The 19,514-nt window shown below is 41.7% G+C and overlaps 1 protein-coding gene across 1 annotated transcript in view; it reads left to right on the top strand.

Moving 5' to 3' along the window:
• Positions 1-1,284: 1,284 nt before the first annotated feature.
• LOC128743484 (uncharacterized) overlaps positions 1,285-19,514 on the top strand; it is a 222,260-nt gene continuing 204,030 nt past the window's right edge. Inside the window, exon 1 of the mRNA XM_053840076.1 lies at positions 1,285-2,481. The gene's annotated coding sequence lies outside the window, so the exon portion shown is untranslated. The remainder of the gene's footprint in view (positions 2,482-19,514) is intronic.

Below are 19,514 nucleotides of genomic sequence, written 5' to 3'. Positions count from 1 at the left end.
TACTGAAACTCCGGAGCACGTGATGTTTCAATGTCCGCGTTTCGAGGCCACTCGGCGTGAGATGCTTGCGGTCATTGGATCACCGCAAGACAATAATATCGTGCAGAGAATGTGCGGGGAGCACGTGCGGTGACGGCGAAGGCGAAGTTGGTCCTTTGCGAATCCTACAAAACAGCGTAGAAGTGTTGTATTTAAAAGATTTACTCAAACGTGCATAAACATATAAAAAGGGTAGCTTTATTCAGCCGCGTCAGTTTGTCCGGAAAACCGTTTTTATGCATTATCTGACATAGCTGTTCGCGCTCGACTGTATCGTATGCCGCTCTAAAATCCACCAAAATACAATGCATTGACACGGGAGTACAGACAATTCTAGAGCATTCGTTGGAATGAAAAAATTGGATGAAAACTCTTGCCAGTGCAATAGAGCCACTCTTATAGTTATACTGGTCATACATATACTGGTCAGCATCGCCAGGTATGGCTGTAATTGAAGACAGTACTGGTTGCATAATTGGTAATTGGTAAGCATTGCTGGTAAAGTAGAGCTTGCATTAAAGGTAGGGTAAACCCAATACATCGAAGGCATGCATCAAAAATGAACAAGCTTATCGCTCATTCAATAGCGATTATTGCAAACCGAAATGAACTGCAGGTTACAGTAAACATCCAGACGATATCTGAATAGATCAACAATATTGGTCGCAGTGCTGAGTTCACAAAAAAAGTGTCTTAAGCTATGCGAAAACGGTTGATTATCCATACATATTTTTGAAACGTACGATATGATCAATGGTTAGTAATGGTAATGATTGAAACATAATACCATAAATAGTAAACGCCATTGAAAAATTCTGCTTTTGGAATGTACTGTATCCTTTGATCTTATGGTGATTATAAAGATTGTAATAGCGATATGGTTGTAACCATCTTCTCTTTACAATCTTTTGCATTCATGCTGGTTAGCTTCAGCGATTACCAAACTGACAATCGTTAAAAGTTTACAAATGATACAACTAAAAGTATGCACTGTATGGTTGCATATTAAAATACCAACTGCCAGCATTGCCACTAACCTTACAAAAGAGCAGCGCGCGTTAGTGCCGCTGCCGCCAAAGTTTCGCTCAACTTCAGTTCGCTCACTAAAAGCTCTTGCTCTTTACACACTGTGACGCGATTGTGATGGCGACACCGACCACACGAATCGAGCATCGCACCAGCCAGCAGACGCGGCACCTTGCTGCTTTGCTGTTCCGTACGACACCGTCACTCTCGCCGGAGACTCTGCCGATTGCGGGTTTATTCTGTAACTTTCAAACGAGCGGACGGGCGTTGTGTTTTGTTAGTTGCCACCATCTCTACTGGTTGCTTTAACTCAGTGAAAGACCGGAACAGTTCGAACCACAATAGATCGCTTCGGTGACTCTTCCGTCGTCTCGAAGCGGCGGTGCGCTTGGAAGCTCAGTTTCTTGCCAGCTTTGCCAGTGTAAAGTGAGTTTGATTGTGTTTGACCAAGCGAAAAGTCCTTGCGCGGGACCAACATCGAATCACAGAAAGAAGATTCAATTGTGCGCTGTTTGTCGTTGGCTACTGGAGAGTGCCATTAAGAACGGAATGTAGTAGCAACAACCAATAGAGAAAGTTTTTTGTGCAGAAAAATCGAAAAGAATGGAATTAATGTGCAGTATTCAGATTTATTCCTCTCAGGGGTGATATGCCGGGGTACGAAGCCGAAGGTGAAAGATTTATGTTGAAGTGAGCTGTGTCAAGTGAACGAGGCAGATAGGTTCGAACCGGTTCTGGAACGAAAAAAAAAACAAACTTCTTCGTTCTGTTCGATGCATGAAGTTGGATCCTTTTCTTACTTATTTTTCTCATTTATTTTGTGGTGCCAGCGAGTGTGGTGAATGCAAGCATAAGTGCGAAAGGATGAAAATAAAATGAATAAATTCTGTCGACCGAAGACAGTAAAGTAATATAAATTAGTTTGAAGATAAATGTACATTGCAGACAACATCCCTCCCGCAAGGCGAGGTCCCCATCAATTGCAACACACATCGGATAACGTACGTTGTGCTACTTTTTGATGGACTAATCCAAAAATCCTTTGGATAGCCCGGATTTCCGCAATTTATGTGCTTCTGGTTTATTTGTTTGCCTACCGAAGTGGAAACTTGGCTTTCTTTGTGTAACGCAGTGTTTCGATTGTTGTTGAACTCGAAAAAGTGCTGAGCCCGTTTGTTGACAGCGTGGAAGTTAGCGAAAAACTGTGTTATTGTGCGTTTCGACAAAGTTCAGAATAATAAAATTAAGAATAATACGTGAAGTTTACATACGCACATCGTGAAGAAGTCTATTGAGTTAAATAAAATCGAATTGCAATCTGAAAGAGAATTCGTTTGAGATTGTAAATTTCAATTCATGTATTCCATGTAGAAAAAGATATCTTTCAAGAGGATTATTTCAGCGCCACGTGCATAAGTAAGTACACTAATTTCAAGTTAATATCTAAAAATAAACGACATACGATGAAATAATTAGAATAATATTATGTTTGATTGAATTAATAAATTTAGAAACAGAATACCAAAAATACCAACTGAAATTTAATTATTCACTGCTTTAGGAGCTGTTTAGAAAACATTGTAATGTTACGATATTGATTAACAATGCATTCAATTTTTGGTTTTTAGCAATTGATAGAGTTTGTTGATTAATTACGATGATAATACAGTCAAATTTCTTTAATTGGGCTAAGGTTATCGCCAATTTTGAGAAAAACTTTCCTTAATCGGGCTGATCTAATAAAGTCAATAGATGACATGAACATCAATTGAACTGTTGCCTATCACAGCACAGCCCAATTAATGAAAGTTTTTGTGAAAATCGGTGATAAGCTTAGCCCAATTAACGAAATTTGACTGTAATATAGCAAAACTTTAATAATTGGCCGAAGAATACGAAATTAATTCGATCTGTGTGTGACGCTTAGCTTTAGTCATCTGTTTCTCAGTGACGGCTAAACCGATTCACAAGACGTTATTACCTAGTTCTAGTAGATTACTTGATTCTTGGTCCACGCCCAACCAATACTAATGATTTTAATATCAAATCAAAGCTTTCGTTATCGTAAATGTTTTCAAGGTTTCCTTAAAAATTAGTAACGGGTTCAAACGTTATACTTAACTATATAGTATAGTATAGTTTTGACTAGGTGACAACTGGTCGACCGTTTACTGAAAGTTTACAGATTACTGAAAGTTCTAGCCACTATATTCAACACAATTCCAGCATTACAGCAAGTTTACTCATTTATCCGTCCAGTTGGATAATAGGACGTGCCATGTGCTATATGTTAGGTACGTTTCCATACAATGTAGATAGATGATAATAACCACGACAAAGTTTTATCTGCTTCTGCTGTTAAAAGTACCGACGTTTTATCCTCGGGTGACACAAATACCTCTAAATACCAGAAAAGTTTAAAAAATTTGGTCGTCAAAAGATTTTTCTCGTGTGCATTGTCAGAAGTGTTCAACGCGAATCCGCTAAAACCAGCGCAATAACCTTTTCCAACATAACTGAAAATTTACATATTTATTCACCGTGACCAAGTAGGTTATTTCACGCTGGCACGTCTGGCCATTGTGAATCGCACTTAATTAATTTTTCAAAAGAGAATGTGAAGCCCAGAAATAAAAACAATCTACAATTTCAATTTGGAGAACCGACCTGGTTGAGATACTCTGTGTGGAATAACGCAGAACAATATTTAAACATAGATGAGCGCTGCTAATCTGATCTATTTGCTATCGCTTGAAAGAAATGAAAAATAAATTATGTTTTTAAAAAGAGAAAGATGTGTATTGAAAGTTCGAACTTTTGTTTAGATGCCATAATGCCGCATGTGCTTTGATGTTGTGATTTGCATCCCCATACTTATATTTCATACATACCTACATTTCTCAATGCTCTCTGTTCCCTGTTTAGACCATGTAAGAAACTATTACTTATTAGAGCGAACATGATAACTCATTATGTTCGTATTGATAGTGAAGGCATGCGTCACAAAATCGCGATATCACAGTTTCGCAAAAATAAAACCTATTATTATCAAAGTTAAAAGACACACGCTGCCCACCTAGAAAATTTTGCCGTTAAATCAAAATAGGGTTTGCTTCGATTTTTATAAAATTACTAGTTGAGCCCGAATCTTACGATCTGGAAAATATAAATGTCTGTTCAGAATTCCAAAGCATGCGGATACATTCCATTGGCCAGTGTTTGCGAAGATGTTTAATCTTTATATTAGTTCTTTGAGTTCTTATATTGCATAATATAGCTCTGTTGATGGTGGTGTTCTACGTAAATGAGTCATAGCTGGAAACTGAAACACATAGTTTTTATGGTCGTATTGGATTTATTTAACTGAATAAAAACTTCACGCTGTTTCCAACATTTATGTAGTCTGATTAGAGTAAAATGTTGCTTATAAAATTCTTGATCGTTTGCTATCATTAACTTATTTTTTAAAATTTTGCGACTTGGTCCAGCCTGATTTAACAACCGACCATATGATATCACGACAAGCAATCAAGTTGAGCAGGCGAGTCGAGCAGTTGAATCAAGCAATCGAGTCAAGCAGTTGGGTCGAGCAATCGAGTCGAACAATCAGGTCGAGCAGTCTAGTCGAGCAGTAAAATCAAGCTGTTCAGTCAAGCAGTTCGGACGAGCAGTGGAGTAGGGCAGTCGAGTCGAACAGTTGAATCGAGTGGTTGAGTCGAGCAGTCAAATCGAGAATTCAAGTCGAGTAGTTAAATCGAGCAGTCCAGTCGAGTAGTTTAATCGAGTAGTCCAGTCGAGCGGTTGAATAGAGTAGTCTAGTCGAGCATTTGAGTCGAGCAGTCGAATCGAATGGTTTAGTCAAGCAGTCGGGTCAAGCGGTTAGTCGAACAGTTGAATCGAGCAGTTCATTCGTGCAGTTGAGTCGAGCAGTTTGTTCGAGCAGTTGATTCGAGTAGTTCAGCCGACCAGTTGAGTCTAGTAGTCCAGTTGAGCAGCTGAGTCGAGCAGTCGAGTCGAGCAGTCGAGTCGAGTAGTCCAGTCTAGCAGTTGAGTCGAGTAGTCCAGTCGAGCAGTTATGTCGAGATGTCGAATCAAACAGAAGTCAAGCAGTCGAGTCGAGCAGTCAAATCAAGCAGTCTAGTCGAGCAGTTAAATCAAGCTGCTCAGTCAAGCAGTCCAGCCGAGTAGTTGAGTCGAGCAATCGAGATGGGCAGTTGAACTGAGTAGTCGAATAGAGCAGTTAAGTCGAATAGTTGAATCGAGTAGTCTAGTCGCGCATTTGAATCGAGTAATCTAGTCGAGCAGTCGGGTCAAGCGGTTCAGTCGAGCAGTTAAGTCGAACAGTTGAGTCGAGCAGTTCAGTGGAGTAGTCCAGTCGAGCAGTTGAATCGAGCAGCTAAGTAGAGCTATAGAAACAAACAGTTAAGTCAAGCAGTTGAGTCGAGCAGTTGGGATGAATGGCTAAGTTGAGCAGTCTAGTCGAGCTGTCGAATCGAGCAATCGAGCGGTTGAGTCGAACAGCCGATCCGAATAGTCCAATCGAGTAGTTGAGTAGCAGTTCATTCGAGCAGTCCCGTCGAGCAGTTGAGTCGAGTAGTCCAGTCGAGCAGTGGAATCAAGCAGTTGAGCCGAGCGTCGAATCGAACAGTTCCGTCGAGCAGTTCAATTGAGCGGTTCAGTCGAGCAATCAAATCAAGTAGTCTAATCGACCAGTCCAGTCGAGCAGTCTAGTCAAACAGTTGATCAATCGAGCAGTCTAGCAGTCGACTAGTAAGGTGCCTGAGTATACAACCCATTGCTACGAAAGCATGACGTCCTGTCAGGGACCTGTTTTTAGTTACCGATAAACCTCTTTCGACGTCCTCTCAGAGACCTGGTTTTCGGTACAGACATAAGCCTCTTATATAAATTGATACATATAAATAGATTATATATATAGACTAGACCAAACTCATGTTTTTAGCTCGAACCAAGCTATAATCTAAGATTATTACCGGATTTGAACCCACAACACCCGCCAGGGGGTTGCGCAGTCTCCTTTTGTGCAGTGCCTCTGCGGTTCAAAGGTACATGGGTACCAGCGAGCCACATGCCCTAGCGGGTGTTGTGGGTTCAAATCCGGTTATATAGCTTGGTTCGACCCATGCACCTTCCAGCATTGGACAAAAGGTAGGAGTCACAATGACTACTTATTAAGCGTAACTACCAATAACCCCCCCCCCCCTCCTTCATCTTCCTGCCTTCTTTCCCCTCCATTCCAAAAAAAACATTATTTTCGTCCCTCCATCAATTGTAGAACCACCGTTTCAAAAAATATTAATAAAATTACTACCTGATTGCTCGATTTTACTCGGAGCCCATTTTTCACTCAGTCTTGTACATCTGTTATTGCCACGAAAATTATCATAATACAAGAAATACACCTCTTTTTCTTCATTTGAATATGTGTACAACAGTTTCAGCACGCCCGTCTCCCCCTCCAGCCACTTGCAAATCTGTCTTCTTTTCGGTAATTCCTATAAAGCGAGATAAAACCTTTTTTCGCCACCCTTTTCCCCCTCTTTCAGAGATCCCATCTTCTCGTCCAGCCACTTGTACAACTCCTATTGTTCCAAATGCAAGGGAAACACGCCCCTTTTTCCATTTAAACCGTCCTCCCCCCTTGTAAGACACCGCATCCCTTTCTTGTCACCCCTCTGCGATGTTTCTTTTATGTCGAAAAACATGTGTGATGAAGTTTGATGATGAACCGTATGGAGCTATGGCGAAACATACAGCCATAATCTCGTTACTCGCCCTCTTCATCCTGCTAGCCCCCCCCCCCTCTATAATACCCACCCACTGTATGTCTCACAGTCACTAAGTCACACACAATCGGTTGAAATGCAAACGAAACGCAAACCCTTTTACTTATTTGTATCATCTACCCTTGTCAGCCCCCCTTTGTCAACTACCATGCGCTAATTCTTTTATGTTAAGGTGTTTATGTTAACACGCTTTGTTGCAATTTGGTTATACAGTAGGACAGAATACTGATTTTTGTAACTCACCTTGATATAAACTAGATCAAATTATATCAGTTTCTGATTTGTAAAATATCCTAAATATATCACAAATGTCAAATCGGCCAGGCCAACTGTGAAGCATTGCCGCAAAGACACATAAATACATTTCTGAATCAACAGGGGAAGAAGAAACGGGGACGTCTCGTACCAACCGCTTCTGGTTAATTATTAGTGATTGAGCTTTTTTCGTTAGGAGTATTTAGCTAGTAATGGTTAAATAATACCCCGGACCCTCGGGGATGAACTTATGGTATTTACACCAAAAGCCAGGCTGCAATAGGCCAAGGATATAGCGGCTTATTTCGCTCTCTTAAAATAGATCAAACATACCAACCTCCAAGAATATTTGTATAAATAAAATGCAGATAACATTTGTTAATAAGGGCCTATGGCTCAGGCTTAGTTGTAAGTTTAGCAACCAACAATCACGCATTTGAACAACTGAAACGATCTTACCAAAACTCGTCTGTTTTCATGCTGAATCGCAAGCCCGTCGTTCTTTGAGTGATTAACCTTGTATGGGGATATTCTCTTACTAATCCAGTAAAATCAGTAGTACTCAAAATGACCTATAGCTTGACTCCTACAACTTCAAATTTTCAATGCGTTATTAGCTCTTAGATCTCCAAAGCTGAACTTCGTGGCGACGACTCGCACTTGCTAACAGGAACTGATACAAAAACTGGGCAATCCATAGATAATCCAGTGGCAGAATCAACTATGCCTTTATATTGGAGATGCCAAACGTATGAAGGCCGATTATCTACTACAATCTTTTTGAATTAAGTAAATCACTTGCATCAATTTTCTAGAAATCCTTTGATATTTTCATCGGGTTTCAAGCAAGACCCCAACTTCTCCGTCCAAGATGTCGCAATTAAGCTGGGAGTGTTTTCTACATCCGTCCAACGAGCTAAAATATGAACCGGACTATCGGCTTATAAGAAGCCTGTGACCCAACGATAAACCGAACAAGTTGGCTAAAACATAATCGCGGAAGCTGTACACAATTATGCTAACGAACTCCGATTACATGGTGACGGACTAGAAAATCTACGTCAAGGCAGACTTTAACCAGCTTTTGGAGTAGGAACTTTATACGTCAACCGGAAAGGAAAAAGTGACATTTTCAAGCATATGAAGCAATCAAAATGCACTAAAGAATATCTGATTTGGTAGGCTATCTGTACGTTGAGGGTTTGAAAACTGACTTTTTCTTTGCAACCCGAACCATAAAAAAAAGGAGTAAACGTGTTTTTGTAAAGAACGAACATCGGAAGAACTGGGAAAAATTATATGCAAACTTTCAAAAATAAGTGACTGTACAAATGGTACTCAAACCCACAACTATTAATCTCGCGTCGAGAGCACTATACAATTACATCACCTGCCAGTTTATCAACAGGGAGCCTGATATCAGTTTTTTTTAAGTTGTTCGTCAGTTTTTAAAATGATCGTTCTTCACAAAAAACACATTTCTCCGTCATATTAAGTACAAAATAATTTGACCTGTATAAGTCCATGGTACAACCACTTTGAGTCAATTTTAATTCATTTGGCTGTGCGTCTCAGCTAAGCCGAATTTCAAAAACTTTTGTATATGAGAAATTCGTCGAGCTGGTTATTATCTATATAATTGTTGAATTTAGCTTTGCCGTGTATTTTCTATTTACGGTGCTGCAATGCTGCTATTCCGTTGCTAGCCGAGTGACCGTTCATTTGTTTACGAACGGGTAAACAGAAAAGTTCTATAAATTCTTTACACATAGCTATTTTAAATTCTACTTGGCTAAGGCGGTGCAGTTAAATAAATCAAAATTAAGTTAGGCAGATTGTACCAGCCCTTCCCATTATTAAGACTGTGTTGAGAAATAGTTTGCTATTATTTCACTACAATTATAGCTGCAATGATAAATACAGATAAGCACCGTTTGAAATTGCTTACTTTGTTGCACGTTGCTTGCATGCGTTTACTTTCCGAAGGTGTAGCTAACTCTTCGAAGAAAAGCCAACCACGATGCAACCGAACCATCATAGCACTAGCCCATTCGTTGGCCGCACATCATGTTAGCGAATTACGGGAGGTGCCCAACGGTGATAATTGAACATATTTATGATTCAAAGCCGTCTCTAATACTCTCCGTACTCGGATCCAGTGGTCCTGTTTGGCTAAGCTAAGGGCGAACATTGCGAACAAACAACATACAGTCGAATAGAAACCTAACCATTTCCATTAGCAATAAACACCTGTATTGAGTTAGATGCGAACGCGTAAAACGAGCTTCTCAAGGCTATTGATGGCTATGATGTAGGGAATTGTGAGAATATCAGCAACAAACGAGCCACGAACGGAGTGAAGATGATGATAAACCGTAGGGTAGCTAAAGCTTCTTTAAGTACAACATTTTTATCCTAGGGCCTAACAAAGAAATAGAAATAAAACATTTAGGTACCTCATCTATAAGAAACCAATTTCATTAGCTATGCGCACATTTAAATTCAGTATCATTTTTTAACAAATAAATAAATCGGAACAGGTTTTCTAGTTGGAATCAATTTTACGACTTACGGAAGCTGTTCTTATATAAATATCTGACTTATAACCCTGACCTTACGTTCCACAAATTTTTCAACAAGCTCTCTGGGTCGAATTTTGCCTCTGCAGAGTATTTGTGCGGTAGATTCTGTGCCTGTTAGAAACATAAAAAAATTTACCTATAAAGAAACTAACATATGAAAAACGAATGGTAATACTTCGGTATAAGTTGGAGAAGGAAAATGATTCTTCAATTAAAATCTCCTAATAAAGTCTCCTCCTGTCTTCGTGTCTCGAACGAATTACGAGTCGGCTTCAATTTGCCCTTCGCCGGATGGCACTCGATCCCGCTTAGAGTGCCTGTCCGGTCTGGGCCATTGCTGCTGCACAGATCATAACGCTGATCTGAGTCAAGGGTCCCAAGAGTGCGTTTATGCTGATGAGTTTTAATTAAGAACGCGCGGAACACGACGTCGTCGACGACGTCCAGCCAGGCAGTCAGCCGACCAGCCAGCCAGCCATCTCGTCGGTTTCTCTGTCCATCTGTGCGTTTATGTCTCGCATTGTGCAGCATATATCATTTTATGCTAATATGCATCATCAGTCTCCACAGCGGGACATACATGTTTCCCCTGCTTACAGGCCCCACTGCTCAAATCTCGCGCTGGAGTTTATTCAATAATTGTGGTATTCGCATGACCGCATCTAACCGCAGCGTGACTTGGCCCTGAAGCGACGGCGTTGTGGGACCCCTCTTCGGTTGGCTTCTCGCGCGTTGGGATGCCGTGTTATTTATGCTAACCGCAGATGTATCGAACTTGCCGATTGAACTTCAGTTATTCAAGAGTTTTCACGCGCACGTTATGCACCGTAAGCTAGCTTGTACTACAAGCTAGACGCTATGTTGCACCCGCCCCACCTCTGCGGTAGGTTTCCATCCCACCATCGCGCACCGAATCATGACTTTACTATTAGCCATGCTGCTAGTTACAGCTGATTGTGACCGAGAGCGACAGCGGCTTGATGCTGTTTGCCTTTTACTGAATGAAATTGATTATCAATTATTTTTGCTGCCATGAGAATTCATTTATATTCCATACGAGGCTAAAAATAACGTTATTGAATCATTAGCGGCAACTTCCTATTGAGTCATACGACCAACCAACAAAGAGTGCACAAAGTGCAAGACTGGCTTTAAAGTTCCTACAATTATATACAAACTGATTGACTTGTTGAGTTTGTTGTTTCACGATAATATCAAGATAAATGGGTTTAGTTACATTACCTAGCTAAGTAAATTAACTCCGGTAAGAGAATATTGCATTGCATTGGTGTAACAAGCATGCTGAAATAATACTATAATGGACACCCCTAGCGATGTAATAATATTCATTGAAACTAATTGCTGGAATTGATACTATCGCACCGATGGATGTCGCCCGGGCAGCGGTCAAACATCAAATGGTTATTAATAATTCGGTTCACTTGGACTACAATGTCAAAGGCATCTTGCCGCTCAGCGAGGTCGCTAAATCAACAAATGTGGAAGGAATTATCACCCATGTCATATTAAAAATTTGACTTATAAGCTTTATGGTAGGGCCTAATGACCTTATTTGCAAATAAATTGCTATGTCGACACCGAACTAATTACTAGAGCGCAGATCATTTAGGAATGGGGCGCTTTCGAATGCCGGAATTGTATTTTAAAACCATTCTTTAAATCGAAACTCTTTCTAAGAATGAAAAAAATGTGTATTATATTTTATGACAAAACAAATCATCGTTAATCGTTATTTCGTTGGTTAAGAGTTGGATACTGCATACCAGCAGTGCCTCACGCAGTTGCGCAATATATACAGGAGCATCCTTAGCGGAGATATTCCGACAGGGAAGGAGGCACTCGTGTGAATGCTGAGTGTAGTAATGAGGAAAAACCTCGTCAGCCTTGAGCGTCTATTCCTATGTCAGGTGCGGCTCTTGATGGCTTGACGATTCCTCAACCACGAAAGCGATTGTATCTTAGGTCAGAAGCGGCTCATGACAGCGTCTGATCCAAGCGGGTGGCTGAATTAAAAAACGTCGTGTCTCGGCACTTAAGCTAAGAATATTGCACTATTATGAGATTCGTCAGCGTGACCCTAGTAAGGCTACCTACCTCTACCAAACTAATGCGAACATTCAAGCAAAAACGGATCAGACTATTCGGCAACAACCCAAGCGATGAAGCATAGAAAACGATTGGAAAGTCAATACTTGGAACTGCAGATTACTGAATTTCTTAAGGGGCGACCGAACAGCTTGAACCCTGCCAACTAGGCATCGTAGCTCTACAGGAAATTTGTCACAAAGGAAGCAAGGTTTGAAAGATCCGCGGAGGAAAGGCCCAGTTTTATCAGAGCTATGACAGCGCCGTAGCGTGCGGTTGGGCAGACTGGCCCCCGCCAAGGGTACTAGCTCTTGGGGGCGCCAAGAAGGGCCTGTACTTCAGTAGAGCATTAGCAATAACATATACAGTAGAGATTTGTATAACGCGGATTTCTATAGCGCGGGTACCACGATATTTCTATAACGCGGTTTTCCGCGTATAACAAATACACGTAGCATATGGATATTGAGTTAATTGGGGCTAAACTCGAATTTTGAGCGATTTTGAACAGATACGACCATGGTGTCTTTTAAGAAGTTGTAGAGCATATAACAGTTGACTCTAAGTGATATACGGAAACCACAAAGTTACGGGTTGGCCTGCTGGAGGTTCCGGAATATCCGTTGAAATTTTCGTATTGGTAAAGTTGGTTAAAATTGGTAAAATATTTTTGAAGTAACTAAGGTCGGGTAATTGGTAAAAAAAAGTAATAAATAAGTGGCCTTAGGAAGCCGTAAGGTGGTCCTCCGGAAAATTCAGAATATATCGTGAATATTTTGAGTGTAATTTGACTATAGTCTAGTCTACTACAAGTATATTTCGACTATTTGTGACTCAATTTGGCCATTGGATGGTTCACCGGGAGAAAATTCAAACCTTACCTAAAATTGGTCACTGGAAATACAAATGTTTTTAATTTGTAACAGTTCAAAATGAAATGGAATATCAGCAATCCTCAACTAAATAGGCCGCTCACGACTCGACATGGCCGCTAAAACGATCACTGGAAAATTAGGATTTGCCGTCAAAGTGTACAATAAGTGAAAATTCATATTGAAGTCTGCGGTACAATTTGAAAAAGTTTTGAAATAAAACATTTCGGATTCAGAAACAGAAATGATGCAAATACTGCAAATGTTCACTGACAAATAAACGATGTTATTTCGCAAGTTTGTTGAAATTACCAATTCCGCTAGTGTAATTTGATAGATGTGGTATAGTAAACTGAACTACTGGTAACATTTACTATACTTACAAATCTAATAGCAAATATTTCAACTTTTGTATAAGCTCTTTACCAGGTATTGCGCTCTTTTGGAAAAATTTAAACAGAAATCTATCCATCGTAGTTAGCCATGACCATTCCGTAATCCGCGTTGAAGGGATCTAATATTTGTATGGGTTTTGCCTGAGAAAAAGTGAGAGAAAAGTATTATTGCTTTTGTTTTCACCTTTTCCTGGACAATTCAGAATGGAGCTTCTTGTAAGAGCGAACGGGCTACGAAAACTTTGTTGCCTTCGTCAACGTGATAAGCAGTCCGATGCCCTTGATCATGAATTTTAATCATTTAATGTCGGATCTTTCGATGCATTTTATAGTGGCCAGGTTGAGTCACAAACCGCTGAATTTATATTCCTATTTCACATTGTTCAATTCAAGGATGAATGAACATAATTCCGAACTCAAAGAACAATTTTCGCTTGATAACCACTTTTACGGATGTTTCGGATTTGGTCCGGATCCGCATGGCTTCTCAATAGCACGGATTGTCTACTTTACTTATATTACGCCAAATAATAAGCCATAGGGACTTTAAAAAGAATTTTAAAGCTATGAGAACACTTCACAGAAATGAAAATTTAACGGATGTTCCGGAAGCTCTGGAAGACCATGAGGGGATTTTTTCTGTCTCACCAAGCACCTGTAAGATGGAAAAATATATACTTGACATCTTTCCCAAAGGAACCATGGTCGTGTTGAATTAAAACTTCGTAAAATTCGGGTATAGCCCCAATTAACTCAATTTCCATATGCCACGTGTACTTGTATAACGCGCTTCATATAACGCGGTCCCAATTACCCGCGTTATACAAATATCGATTGTATATAAAAAGTGGACTGATTTTAACAATTTTTTATGCCACGTTATCAGTTGATTTGCATACAACGTCCAAGGCGTAAACAGTCAAACAACTGCGGTCGATGTTTTGTTCGTACTGCCAGCTCCGCCTCGTAGCCAAGAAGTTGGACATGGTAAAGCACTTCGTATCCGTTGCCGTATCAGCCAATCTGGCATTCATAACATCCTCTCCCGCGAGAAAGGGGATAGCGTTGAAACTCATCATTCCGCGCCTTGAACCGGTAGGTCGGAGTACTTTACGTCCCCCACCAAGAAGGTAAGCGATGATGTCAAGTATATCTTTCAAGTATATCTCCAAATTTCTGAAGAAAATCCTTCTGTGGTTAACGATCAGCGAGAAGAAAATATTCAAGTCGCTATTCTTTCGTTTGGGGTTTACAATGTACGAGGAGATACGAAGCCCTACTAGCACGGTTGTTATAAAGTTGTTGTGGTAACCGAAATATGACTAATTTCAGTCGTAATCCGGTTGCTTCAACTAAATTCAACTAAACTTGGGAGGTACAGTGCGAAGTACCTACTGGAAGCCACCTTCTTCAAAAAGTATTGCGTAAAGGATGTGGTCTTTAAGCCGGACCTGGCCTTGGCCCACCATGTCAAGAGATCACTAGTGTAGATGAACCGACTAAAGTTAACGTTGTACCGTCGATGACCAACTCTCCCAACGTCCCCCAAAAAAAGATAATTTTTGGGCGAAACTCAAAGGGTGCATTCCCCACCAAAGTGGAGAAGGAGCTGATCGCTAAGGCCACAAAAGTGTTGATTAATATGCAGATGTCTAACTGTTGATCGGCCATAGCGCAGGTTCCTGTGAACCGCTGTAAAGTCACCTGGTAGGACGTCGAAGCACTTTTATAAAATAAATGTAGGATTTATTGTATTCAATTATTTTTTGTATTGTTTCTTCATCGACATCCGAAATGAATCCACTTTTCCAATACATACGTTAAGTGCAGCGGAGTATTGAATAAGAGGCGAATACGAAAAACTAATAAACCTGGAAGGAACATTAATTTAGCAAACGAGGGAGCGTCAAATTGGGGGTTCGCCAAGGGTGCCACAACTTCACGCTACGGCTCTGATGACAGGATGTGTCTATTGAGGATAAATGACCATTTCTGCAGTTACAGTATCATCACCGTGTAGTGCCCGCACGAAGGTACACCCGACGTTGAAAAGGTATGAGCCTGGAAGCAATGTACGAAAGCTGCTCGCCATGGGATCGTCAAGATCGTCACTGGGGTTACGAACGCTCAGGTTGGTGGGGAAGAACCCAAGCAGCACACTTTTGTCACTTCTGGTTACTGCAACCTATTTATGACTGAAATCAGTCATTAATCGGTTACCACAACTAGTTAATAACAACTGTGCTAGTACGGAAATATATAGACCGGTAATAGGACCCGTAGCCTGCACACCGACACGAACGATAACGGCCAACGATGTTTAAACTTCGCAGCTTCCCGAGGCCTGATAATCCAAAGCCACTTGGAGATCGCCAGGCCAATGTACAATGAACCAGACTGGCCACGTTCTGACGAATAATCGGTTTTTCTCTATCATTACGACGTTCCCTGCGGGTGCGGATATTGACTCTGGCCATCACCTAGTAGCAGTGTTTGTGCGTCCAAAACTGTCAACCGTGTACCAGACTCGTCAAAGCCGTCCTCCTCGACTAAACATCAGGCAGCTAGATAACTCGCAATCTGCTCAAAACTTCTCGCAAATACTAGATGAAACACTGCCTTCTTTCGACGAGGCCGCTTCGCGGTACTAGGTGAAGAGCTTCGGAATATACGAAATGACGGGTTTGATGGGGAATGCAAATAATCTTAGAAAAATCATCTGTGCATTGCCACTATAGAGTGGGTCGTCAAATACCGGCGACCAATAAACCAGTTAAACGCGATCCTGAGGAATAAAAAGCCCCAGAACAGAGGAGGACAGAGATCGTGACAAATTAGGATGACAACTCCCAGTTAATGAGACACTCTAGTTTTACGAAAATGTGAACCAAAATCGTAAGAGCTATACGAAACCTGACATATGCAAAAATGAGGGAGGGAATCAGATCACAAACGAGCGTGAATTAGCCGCCAAGTGTTGCAGAAGGAGGCGGAACGGAAGTTAACCTGGGAATGTTCATAGAAGATAGTAATGTCTAAACTCCCAATCTCTAGAAAGTCAAGCAAGAAATTGGGTTGCTGAAGACCAATAAAGTCGCCGGTAAGTACCGCCCATTAGCTTACTTACTTTACTTTAACGGCCGACAATGCATATTAGCGGATCCTAGCCAAATGTATTAGTGATTTCCTGGATTCTCGGTTTTGGGCTGCCAGTCTCCAGTAACTCTGCACTCATACTGCACGTGCATCTTCCTCGATCGCACACCTCCAACGAGTGCGTGGTCTACCTCGAAGCCGACGCCCTCGGCCAGGTTCTCTGCTGAACACTATTTCTGCTGACCTTTCTTCTGCTATTCGGGGTACATGTCCTGTTCCCTGTAACCGCCGGCTCCTGATCAACTTCACAATGTCATCATATTGATATACCTCGTACTACTCGTGGTTCATGCATCTACGTCATTCGCCATTTTCTATATTGCCGCCGAGTATTGACCGCAAAATTTTTCGTTCAAATACACCAAGTATACGCCGATCTGCTCTCAACATTCATGACTCATGACCGTAGAGGGCCACCGACAATTAGGGATGCCACATATAGTTCTGTGTTTTTTGTTGGAAAAATCTGACAATCTGTACGGCGAGGAAAAATATCTGTGCAAAAATCTGTCCAATGCAAAAAAAATGAGAGTGAAAGAGATGGAGAGTCATTTTGCTTACTATTTCCATCTCTTTCACTCTCATGTAAAAGCTCAAAAATCTGTTTAATCTGTGTAATTTGGCGAAAATCTGTATTCTATGCATACAGATTCTGTACAGGCGATTTCTTTCAAATATCTGTTAAACACAGAATAATCTGTGCATGTGGCAACCCTGCCGACAATATTAATGTTTGATACATAACTAATTTTGTACACGTCCGTAAACTTCGTGACTTTAGCTGGCTACGGAGTGCGTAGAAAACCCTATTTGCAGCAGCGATACATCTCTTCACATATCGAGTGACGTCATAGTCGCATGTTACCAGAGTTCCCAGATATGTGAATTCGTCGACAACCTCGTACCGTTCCCCATCTATTTCCACCTCAGATCCAACATCATTCAGACTTGCACGCTCTCTGCCAGCAACCATGTACTTCGTTTTGGCAGTGTCTATGATCAGTCCGATTCTCGCTGATTCTTTACTGAAAGGCACAAATGCCTCTACAAAAGCTCTACGATCAACACCAACAATGTCGATGACATCCGCAAAGCCCAGGAGCATGTGCGATTTAGTGATGGTGGTTCCATTCCTTTGCACGCCTGTTCTCCGTATCGTCCCTTCAAGTGCTATGTTAAACAGTAGGTTAGAGAGTGCATCGCCTTGTTTCAATCCGTCTAACGTCACGAATGCATTTGATATTTCACCAGCTATTCTGACGTTTGATTTTGCGTTGTACGACATAGTTTTATTAGCTTGGTCGGAAAACCGTGTTCAAGCATCATCTGTCATAATTCATTTCTTTTCACTGAATAGTTCGGTTTCGGTTAGGTGGCTTGCCGTCCTAAGACAAAGCCTGTTGAACAAAGTTTCTCCATGTAACTCGGTTGAGGGCTACCGCTCTCCAATTCCTCGGACACCGAGTACTTTTCGCCAGATCTCGCTCCACCTGGTCTAACCATCTTGCTCGCTGCGCTCCTGGTCGTCTTGTTCCTACCGGATTTGAGGCGAACACCATCTTTGCAGGGTAGTTGTCCGGCATTCTTGCGACATGCCCTGCCCATCGTATCCGTCCAGCTTTAGCTACCTTCTGGATACTGGGTTCGCCATAGAGCTGTGCGAGTTCATGGTTCATCCTCCGCCTCCATACTCCGTTCTCCTGTATGCCGCCGAAGATCGTTCTGAGCACTCGTCATTCGAAAACTCCGAGCACTCGCAGGTCCTTCTCGAGCATTGTCCATGTTTCATGCCCGTAGAGAACAACCGGTCTAATAAGCGTCTTGTACAGGGTGCACTTTGCACGGGGACTTAGTCTGCTCGACCGCAATTGCTTGTGGAGCCCATAGTAAGCACGACTTCCGCTGACAATACACCTTCGAATCTCACGGCTGGTATCATTGTCCGCCGTTACCAGTGAGCCAAGGTAGACAAATTCATCGACTACCTCAAACTCATCGCCGTCGATCAGTATACTACTGCTCAAGCGGTGTCGTTCGGCATCGGTTCCGCTGGCCAGCATGTACTTTGTTATAGACGTATTTACCTTTAACCCAATCTGTTCTGCTTCGCGCTTTAGTCTGGTGTACTGTTCAGCCACCGCCACAGATGTTCTGCCGATAATATCCATGTCATCGGCAAAGCAGACGAATTGACTAGATTTGTTGAATATCGTGCCCCGTGTGTTAATATCCGCTCGGTTCATAACACCTTGTAGCGCTATGTTGAACAGCAGGCATGAAAGACCATCACCTTGACGAAGCCCTCTGTGTGATTCGAATGAACTTGACAATCCACCCGAAATCCGAACACAGCACTGTGTACCATCCATCGTAGATTTAATCAGTTTGATGAGCTTCCTGGGGAAGCTGTTCTCGTCCATGATTTTCCATAGCTCTTTCCGGTCGATCGTATCATATGCGGCTTTGAAGTCAACGAATAAATGATGCGTAGGAACTCTGTATTCACGGCCCTTTTGGAGGATTTGCCGCAGTGTAAATATTTGATCTGTTGTAGACCGACCTTCGACGAAGCCGGCTTGATAAGTTCCCACAAATCTATTCGCAATTGGTGATAGACGGCGGAGAATGATTTGGGACAGCACTTTATAAGCGGCATTGAGAACGGTGATCGTGCGATTTCACTGAATAGTACGCTGCCTTAAATCCGCAAACAGATGGTGAGTCCGCAAGGTATTCGCCGACAAAGGATTCTGATAACTGTCTCAATCTGTTGAACAGAATACGGGAGAATACATTATAGGCGGAATTTAGAAGTGTTATGCCCCGATAGTTTCTATAATCGAGTCAGTGTTCCTTCTTATATATCGGGGAAATGAGACCATCAAGCCAGATTTCTTTGTGCAGCTACTCATTCTCCACTTTCAGAAGTTCGGCCGGAATTCCGTCCTTCCCAGCAGACTTTCCGTTTTTCAGCTCTTTTATCACCTTTATAACTTCAACTAGCGTGGGTGGTTCCACAGCTTGACCATTTTCCTCAATTCGTATTCTGTGTCTAACGCTTTCTCCATTACCTGTACCATTTAGAAGTTCTTCAATGTGCTCTTCCCACCTGGCAGCCATCATAGCCTCGTCAGACAACAGGTTTCCGTCCTTGTCGTGTTCCTTGGTTTTGACGTGTAGCCGCAGTGAGCATGTGACTCCTAGCCACGTTCTTTTCATCTGTCGCTCTTTGGCACTCTTCATCAAACCAGCCATTTCTTGGTCGGCTTGTCCCGG

The sequence above is a fragment of the Sabethes cyaneus genome, chromosome 3 (assembly GCF_943734655.1).
Source record: "Sabethes cyaneus chromosome 3, idSabCyanKW18_F2, whole genome shotgun sequence".
NCBI classification, from domain to species: domain Eukaryota; kingdom Metazoa; phylum Arthropoda; class Insecta; order Diptera; family Culicidae; genus Sabethes; species Sabethes cyaneus.
Note: the sequence above shows the minus strand (reverse complement) of the source record. Positions and strands in the feature narration are given on the sequence as shown.